The following is a 9,191-nucleotide window of genomic DNA, read 5'->3' on the forward strand; positions in this document are numbered from 1 at the left end:
ATATAGAGAAGTACGCCACATGTTATCCCAATTATTCTCTCAACAAGCATTTTACATCACCATCATCTTCGCGACAGCACTGCGTAGTCGCCTCACAATGCGCCGGACTCGCTGTTAGCATTGCGATATAGCCTTTCAGTGGTGCAAGAACGAAGTTTGCGTGAGACCTGCCATGTGTTTGAACCTGCAGTTCAAACGCGTGGCCGGTCTCGTGCGAACTTAATTCTTGTGTGTATGCGGCGCAGTCACTCAGCAGAATAGCAACCACAACATGCAGTCTTTAATGAACATGGCATACGAACACACATTCATTCGCGTTACAGAAGATTACTATAAAACAACTGCACACATCATATCACTTGTCAATAATGTATTTAACCACTTCATCAAAGCTATGATTCTCATAGAGTTGAACACGTCCGTTAAACTTGCGTATTACTTTTTCTGTTTGCAATGTGCCTGTGTTGTGCGTCTATGCTGGATTGTATATGTGGTCACACTTTAGGGACAGTGAAGAATGACGCAATATGAGAAGTGAGTTAGAAATTTAAATGTTTATTGGGCGAACCTGTGCTCACAAGTGACCCTCAGTACAGTGATAGAGTCGAGCACACTTGTCGATCACTGAAAAAAAAATTAATATGCGGATACAGTCGATCGGCTGTATATAAATGACTCGTCAAAGGTTCCAGAAACAACCACACCATTTACGTAACACATCCAATCTCATTACATGAGCTTCGACGACAACATAGGCAAAAGATACCATTCTATAAACAGGCTATATAACATTCGAGTAGGCGCTCCTTGTGCTGCGCCAAGACTTAAGTTGTTGGTGCATGAAAAGCACTCGCCAAAAAGTGTGAAACAAGTTAATGTACTCGTGTCAATTTACGCCAAACCACTGCTGCCTTGTTTATGACTACCCTGCTTTTATTGGAAGCAAAATGTTTTCAGATTTCATCACCGCGTGAAGTTTCGTGCCACCTGAAAGTACGGTGCGGCTAAGTGCAGTTTGACTCTCTTGTGTCGAAGAGGAGACTGTCACAACAAAAACGTACAAGTAGTTCGGTTCGCAAAAGTCTGCACTAATTTCGCAAACATGAGGTCACCACGTTTGATTGGCGTCCGATAAATCTACACCAAGGTTTTTTTTCTCTTGTGTAACACATCGTCAAGCTTTTAATGATTGTTCGGAAGGTCACCAACTAAAACAGACGTTGTTCTTAGGAATCAAACGTTTTAGGATCCTTCAAAGCAAATCATCACTCTGAAATTAAATGAATAAATTGTGATAACGCAAACATTAAGAAATATAACACACCAAAAAAAAGTATGGGTCTAATTATTCTAAACAAGGTAATCTCATACATATAGACTGCATTTCATTGGCAACCATCTGCACCAGAGGGATGTTTTGAAGAATGTGTGTGTCTTTCGCTGATAGTTGTTTGGAAGGGCGCCAACGGAAACTAAAGTAGTCTACAGCAAGCAAACCTTCCAGAACTCTTCTAAACGAATAAATTACTGCGCATAAATGTAAAGAAGTAATATTAACGACAAAAACTAATACGTGGCAACTACGAAGAACGAATATAAAACAAAATGTATATAAGCTTAAATACGCATCAAATCGATAGCGCCGCTAACGACAATCGCTAGACAACGAACCCACAAATCATGCCTTAATATGTCACCACCACAGCAAAGGTAGGAAGGACCGAGCCTAACTTGTTCGCGCTATCGACACTCTAGATCGCCGCGTGGTGGAAGGTGACGACAGCGTCCCGGAGACACGCCGGATGCATGGTGGATGTATCGGCGTGTCACCTCCAAGACGTTCAAGCGCTGATGAGCGTTAATTGTCCATAGCTCGTGGCCCCTCTTGGCGGCCTCTCGCTGCCTCACCCTCGGTCGACTCCGCGAGCCCCACGGCCACATAAGCATTTGCGCTCTCCACTGTGGCTTTCGTGGATGACGACCAGCTGGTCTCGCCCTTGTGCCTTGGGTGGACTCGGTGGCTTCTCTGCGCAGTCATCCGGAGCGGAGTCGACATTCGGCGCATGCACGAACGTGACCATGGAAAAGCAGGTGGCTGAGTCAGCTCCTCTAGGCGGAGAACACCTCCCGATGTCTCGCCGGTGAGCCCAGAATGATGTGCTGCCCGGCTACAGTTTCCTGGTTTTTCGTGAACTGCGAGACAAAGGCAGCGTCATGCATCTGATTAGAACTCCTTTGCTACAGATGCGCTTTTATTTCAACTTACTTGCGTAGAATTAGTAAAGCAAGACGCCAGCCTCTAGGAGTATGTACTACGTTCCCAATAAATGGTGGCGCGTTTCAAGGCTAGTTGTGCATTAACATTCCTTTTGCACTACTGTAAACAGAAAGCGAAGGAAATACGCTATAAAAGATATGTGTTGCAAGAAGGAAAGACAATAAAATCAATTGGTCCTTCCATAAACGCAGGGACATGTTCCATCATGTCAGTGTCCATGTTAATATGCTCCGAGGTAGCTAACTCTGAAGAGCATTATATTTATCTCGGAGAAGGGTTTCATAAGTGTTTCTGAAAGAAAAAAAACCCGAGAGCCATATTAATAATGTCCGAGAATCATCTCGTCTTCTGTAGAGAGAACCATCTTATGTAGTTGTTCTACAGCGAAACTGTATACGGCTAGCAGATCCGTCCGTCCATCCCTCTGTCGGTCGCCTGTGCGCCGAAAACTCCAGCGCAACACCATGCGCATGGGCGAAAAAAAAGAGAGGCGCGTGTTTGGCCAACACCACCTATAGAGCACAAGGCATGTTTACTTCGATCCATGACACCACTCTACCTGGCCCGAAATGTCAATTGACAAGGCTGGCGTAATGAAAGCGATGATGTCAAAATCAATGTTGCCTACTCGGGAGAATCCCCATTAGATACCATGGCAGTCGGGCCAGGTAACATGCGGTCATAGATCTGAGTGAAAAGGCCTTGTGCTGTCTAGGTGGTGTTGAATTAGCTGCGGCCGCAGTTACGTCGCTGCCCTCCGTAGCAGCCAAGCGCGCGCGCAGCAGTGTTTCTCCGGCTCCGAAGTGGGTTCGCGGAGCGTGATACGTACTCCTTAGGAGCAGGCAGCTTTTGATCCGGGAACGAGCTCGTGTACGCCATGCCGATGCTGCAGCCCAGCCACAAGAACGTGTTCCTGCAGCCGAGTGCAAGCAGTAACTGCGTACCGAAAATCAGGCAGCCTACCATCTCATCGTTTAATGTACCGCTCGGATTGACCCAGTGATAAACACCGGGGCCGAACGTTTCAGCTTCACTGGTTAAACATCTGTACGGAATGCTTGGGCAGTAATTTTTCTTATTGCCTATTGGTTGTCATAGAAATAAGAAAAGCATTCCTGTCCCTTTGTTGCATTGGTTAAATTGCAGTTATTCAGACTTAAGCGCCGTTCTACGGAACGACTTCTTTGCAAGAGCATGGCTGCAGCAGACAACGAGCGTCCGCGGCAGATACAGGTGGAGAGCAATTTTTCTAGCAACTGTGGTAGGAACGAAAACGTGCACAAGTCTTGTATGTCTATATATATATATATATATATATATATATATATATATATATATATATATATATATATATATATATATATATATATAGCTTCCCAGAAATATATATATTATATATATATATAATATATAAATAATATATAAATAAAAAAAAATATATATATATATATTAGATATATATAGCTCTATATATATATATATATAGAGCTTCCCAGAAATGCGCCTTTTCAGGCGCATTTCTGGGAAGCTCGGAAATATCGTGCAGGAGAACCTTAAAAATCCAGGAGGTTAAATAAAAAAATGGCACTGAATGATTTCATTGTTAAATTATTCACCTAAGTAGTCTAAAGTTCTTTCTTTTCGCGCTGATGCCAGAGCCACTGAAGCATGCGCATAGGTGGAGGCTCTTTTCTCGTGCTTGACATGCGCTCGGCAAGCTCAGCGTGCTCGTGTGGAGACCGGAAAAATTCCAATGTTAGGGGGGCCCAAGCAGCCGACAAAATCACAGTCACCAACGAAACAGCTGACGAACTTGGTACAAGCGACTACCAACTGCCGCCCTTGGATGGTCTGCGTAGTAGAGAGTACGCGCATCTGATTGCAGCTGACGAGCCTACGCTACTCCCAACAACAGCACTCCGACAAACACGTCGTGGACCGAAAAAAGGCTACCCTTGGTAAGCAAGATAACGCAGCCAAACGGCGGGTATGATTGCTGCGGTTGTGTGCCGGCAGCATGTGCGTTGACACGTCAGCGCACGCAACACCTCTCTCTCGATGGCTTGAACATGCGCTGCAGGACTGCGCGTGGACTGCAAGGACTGCACTGAAGCGACGGTCTTTCTACACTTCATCCCGCGGTATGGCGCGTTGACGCGGCTGCCAGAGAAACTAAATTAAATTATCGGGTTTCACGTGCCAAAACCACTTTCTGATTACGAGGCACGCCGTAGTGGAGGACTCCGGAAATTTCGACCACCTGGGGTTCTTTAACGTGCACCTGAATCTAAGTACACAGGTGTTTTCGCATTTAGCCCCCATCGAAATGCGGCCGCCGTGGCTGGGATTCGATCCCGCGGCCTCGTGCTCAGCAGCCCAACACCATAGCCACTGAGCAACCACGGCGGGTCCCAGAGAAACTCCTGAGCATGATCTGACCGCCTGCATAGCGCTGTGACAACGCGCTCTTCACTCGCGTGGGAAGCGGCCGAAAAAATTACAAGCGCTCTTGCGTCTCGCATTCCGACAGCTTTATAGATTGTATGTAGTGAAGCCATGACGGGCTCTATGTATTTGTTTGCAACGATCGTATGGCAAGCGTACATACGTGTGCACCTAATTACTGACCCTTGCAGTGCATATAGGTGCACCCAAGGTGGCCCAGCGTACTTTACACAATGTTTCGAACCTAGATTTGCCGCATAAGGGGACGCTGGTAAAATAATGTTGTTGGTCGCTCTATAAAACAATTGAAATCACTTCGTGTTTTGCGCTTAGTTGCAAACATAAACTGAACCTGAGGCGGCATCAGACAGGGGCGATCAAGTCATCTGGATTCGCCCTGAAGCAGGAAAAGGGCAGTCTCGTTTAAGAAGAACTTCTCTTCCCAGGCCACGTCATCAGTAAGTCTGGATTCCGTTTGAGCCACAGAAGAAAGCTGCCATGGCTAAATCCCCGCGGACCGTCGACAAGAAGGCCGTGCGCAGATTTCTTGCCTGTGTGCCTATTCAAGGCGCTTTAAGCGGCAGCAATATCCCCCAAAACGCATCTCGCCTTCCCTGCGTACACACACTCTTCCTGGCGTAAGGAAGACGACGTGCGCATGCGCAGGAGAACCGTCCAACTGTCTGCAGCGCCATGTCTTTTTTTTTCTTTTTTAATGTTATGAGGTGGAGAAGTTGGCAACGACGCTGGGTCAGCACACCTGCTCATCTCGCCATCATAACGCTACTAATATAAGCTTCTTTCTTTTGTGCTTGTGTGCTATCCAAAGCTATGAAAACTATGTGCGTGTGGTCAAACCTATCTTTTTGCTTTGACCATTACATTGTAATGACGTCGGCAGTAGGGGCCGCAGGACACAAATGAATCACGGGAAAGAAAATCTCTACAATTGTGCATAGATAAACAATAAACGTTCGGGCTGAGTTGGTTGCATGTGCACGCTATGATAACAGGCTGCATAAAGAGCAGTACGCTGCCCTGTCATTTTAACTTGCTTCCTTCATCTACGCGGCTAAGGACATCGAAAGCATGCTAAAATGGAAGAAATAAACATTTTTTTTTCACTTCAAAATTTTCAAAATTCAATTCGAATTCGAATTCGTAATTCTTACGGCTTACGAATTTTCAAAATTCGTAAGCCGTTTTTGATTGAACCCGGAATCAAAGCCTTTCCTGCGTGGTCGCTCTCCCATCCGAGCTATACAAATGGAGTGAGGCAGAATAATTCGTCAATTTGAACCGCAGGGTGACAGAATGCGGAAGTTCGCTTAAGTGGCGGCCCGCAAGAGGGAGGATGATTCACGAACGAAAAAAATGGAAAGCGAATCTCCCAGCCCGGAAGAATTTCGCGGCGAAGCCGTTTGTAGTGCAATACCGCCTAAATGTTATGTTATGCTCCACGGCAGCGCCATGAAAACTGGTGTCATGATGCTGCCACAGCCTGCGCTGCTAAAGAACTGCTTTTAGCTAATTCATAAGTATAAAAATCTGGACCTCCATTCCACCCTGTGGAAGTGGATTTACTGCGAAGATGTAGACGAAATTTAGCGTCCGCGTTCGCGCTGTTTCCGTCTGTGCTTCGTCACCGCAGTAGTGGACGTGCGTGCTTGCGACAACTCTTATTTGCATGTGTAGCGATATTCGCTTTCTCTGTGGGCCACCACGCGTCACAACGACGATGCCAATGTTGCGTCCACAACCGCGTTCGCACCATTTCCGTTTGTACTTGGACGCCACGGTACATGTTCGCTGCGTACGTACGCCTGCGCTAAACCCTCGTTCACCAAGTGAACGTCACTAACATTTTGAACAGTGTTTGTAGTAACGTCGATTACGGTTGCAGCACACGCTGTGCAAAAAATGCAGCGAGCAGAGCAACCACGCATTGAAGACAGATATACGTTCGTCAAGCGCGCACAGAGGCTGGTGCAGAACGGACGCATGCATGCTCGTTTTTGTAGGCCCTCCATCTGGCTCAAGTGTGTTCTTGAAACCATTTAGTTTATTAGTAAAAGGCGTCACAATATTTGCGAACTGCTCCGTAAAATGCAAAAAACTAAGTAGTTTGCAGACACGATAGCATCGGACTGTACTTGGAATATACGAGAAGACATAATTTTGTTACGTTGCAACTCAAACGCAAAGCCTTCCAGCTACACTTAGTTCTTGTGTGAGCGAAACCACGCACGCGGAAACAAAAAGTCCCGACCAACTAGAGGCTAACAGCTTTGCCGTAACATAGCACATACTATGTGTAAACCTCACTGGAATATACATGTACATTTTTGCGCGGTTTTCTTTGGCAGTAACTTGTAATAGTTGGTAACTGCATGGCATTTTACAGTATCCACGTAGAACACCGGCTAGGAGTTGGCACGGCTCCAGCGTTGAACGATTACGGCGTTGTCTATTATCGCCGTTTGTCTGAAAGCCCTCAACGGCACTTCATAGTCCCGCGCAGCGTGAGGTTGGCGATGCCGCGTTCTTCACGCTACGGTGGCGCGAAAACCGATCCGAGAAACCCGAGAATGCTCCCATTGTATCTTCTAGCTGCGAGTCATGTGGATGACAACTTTCTCTTTCAATATTCGTGTGCCACGTTGGTTTCTTACTCACAAAATATTTGCTAGGTGTCCTATATTGGCGAGTTCGTATTCTATACTGACGAAGAATGGCGCGACAAACGAGGAACGAGAAAGCATCGCGACACGAGCGTGGACTAATAAAGCTTTAGTAGCCGCGAACTTGCGATTTCGCTGTGGTGGTGCTCCGAGGAGGCACATGACGTTACAACGCGCCTCGTCGCAGATATACATATCTCGGTCGCTCCCTAGTCACTTCTGCGCATGCACCGCTAGTAGCACCCAGCCACAGGTATGCCGCCGCTGCGCAGCGCCGCGCCTTTCTGCAGGGCCGCTTGGTATGACGTCACGCCGCGTTCCTAGTCGTTGAGCCCGCGTCTGCTCGCTTCGCCAGCTGCGTCGCATGCCTGATAACATGTCGGAGTATTGAAAAGGAGAGCTTGCGTGCGCCGCAACCACAGTTGAGGCGGCAGTATGCACGGCGACAATTCTGATAAGCATGAGGAGGCCTGGAATTGGCATCGGAACGAGAAGAGGAAACGAATCGCCAAGGAAACAGATGAACATCGCGCCGAACGACTGGCTAAACGCAGCAACATAGCTAGACATCCAGACTAACCTGGACATGCAATCAATATTTACCAAGGCTAACCATCCTATGCCTTCGCTTTCGCTACGTGTATCCTGGCATAGCCGAGCTAAGCCACTGCCAATATTTCTTTCTCATCCCTTGTTTATCGCGCTATTCTAACTCCGCATGTCCAGCAAGTGCTGCAAGTCTGATAGTAAATATCGTCGGCAGTATCTCTATTTCTAGTAAAAAGTTGCCCACAATACCTGTCATCGATGCCATTGCGACGAGCGAGGCCCTTTGATCTTTGCAGTCAAATTGCTGGGCGATCTGCGTGGTCAGGTTCGCGAAGAGCCGTGACAGGCGGCTGCAACACCGGAACACGGCCAACTTGATCCAAGTCGCGGCGTCAAATCGGTAGACCTTGTCACCCCCGAGCACCAAGGAGGCCAGACAACACATTTGATGCTGCGCGTTGCGATGGTCATCAGGGCCTGCTTTGCCTGCCTCGGAGAAGCCGCGCTGCCTCGGCGGTCTTCTCGGCGCGCCGGCCAGAGCGAGACAGCGCCGTTCGAACGACTGCTTGCACGAGCGTGGTTCAGGCACGCGCCCTCCTCGAGTCCCTCGCGAAAGAGCGCGTTCGCACGGCAACGCGCTCGCATTGTCCGTGTCATACCCTTTGAATATGCTACAGCCAGTGGATAACACCGATCCTGCATAGCGCGTTCGGGCCCAATGTTGCCATGATTTCCATGATTGCTCCATTTAAAGGCGTAGGTGGCGACAAAACGAAGGGCGTAGAGATATGCTTCTAATTTTACATGAGCCACCGCTGAGTTCGGGCGCAGCTACATGGACAAAGCCTTTGGCTCTGTAAGCAAATAATGTGTCCGCCGGTCCTTTCACAATGACGTGATACTCACACGTAGCGTAGGCGGACTCCTCTCTGCAACGATTTTCCAAATCAGCCTGTTCTAGATTTCAACGCATGTACACATCCTTGCGGATATGTCACAGGTAGATCCGCAGTGGCATTGTTGTCCCGGAGCCATATTTATGTGTATAGATAAACGGTGATGGGGATGCCAAATCTTAATCAACCGAACTAATGGTTGATATCACCTTGCATACCATTCATGTCTCTATGTCCGTGATGGCTGTGCCTGTCGGCATCTGCACCTTGGTCCCCGCTTTTAAAGGTAATATTGACGTATACGTGTCGTATACATACATTGTCTAACGTATGAAATAAAGA

General features: G+C 47.5%; 1 long non-coding RNA gene across 1 annotated transcript; it reads right to left on the bottom strand.

The window, feature by feature from the left end:
* Positions 1-535: 535 nt before the first annotated feature.
* On the bottom strand, positions 536-8,555 carry LOC135911059 (uncharacterized). The gene is made up of 2 exons (XR_010567197.2): positions 8,203-8,555; positions 536-2,193 (listed from the first exon to the last, which is right to left on the bottom strand). It is a non-coding gene; the product is annotated as an uncharacterized lncRNA (long non-coding RNA).
* Positions 8,556-9,191: the final 636 nt, after the last annotated feature.

This window comes from Dermacentor albipictus, chromosome 1 (assembly GCF_038994185.2).
Source record: "Dermacentor albipictus isolate Rhodes 1998 colony chromosome 1, USDA_Dalb.pri_finalv2, whole genome shotgun sequence".
NCBI classification, from domain to species: domain Eukaryota; kingdom Metazoa; phylum Arthropoda; class Arachnida; order Ixodida; family Ixodidae; genus Dermacentor; species Dermacentor albipictus.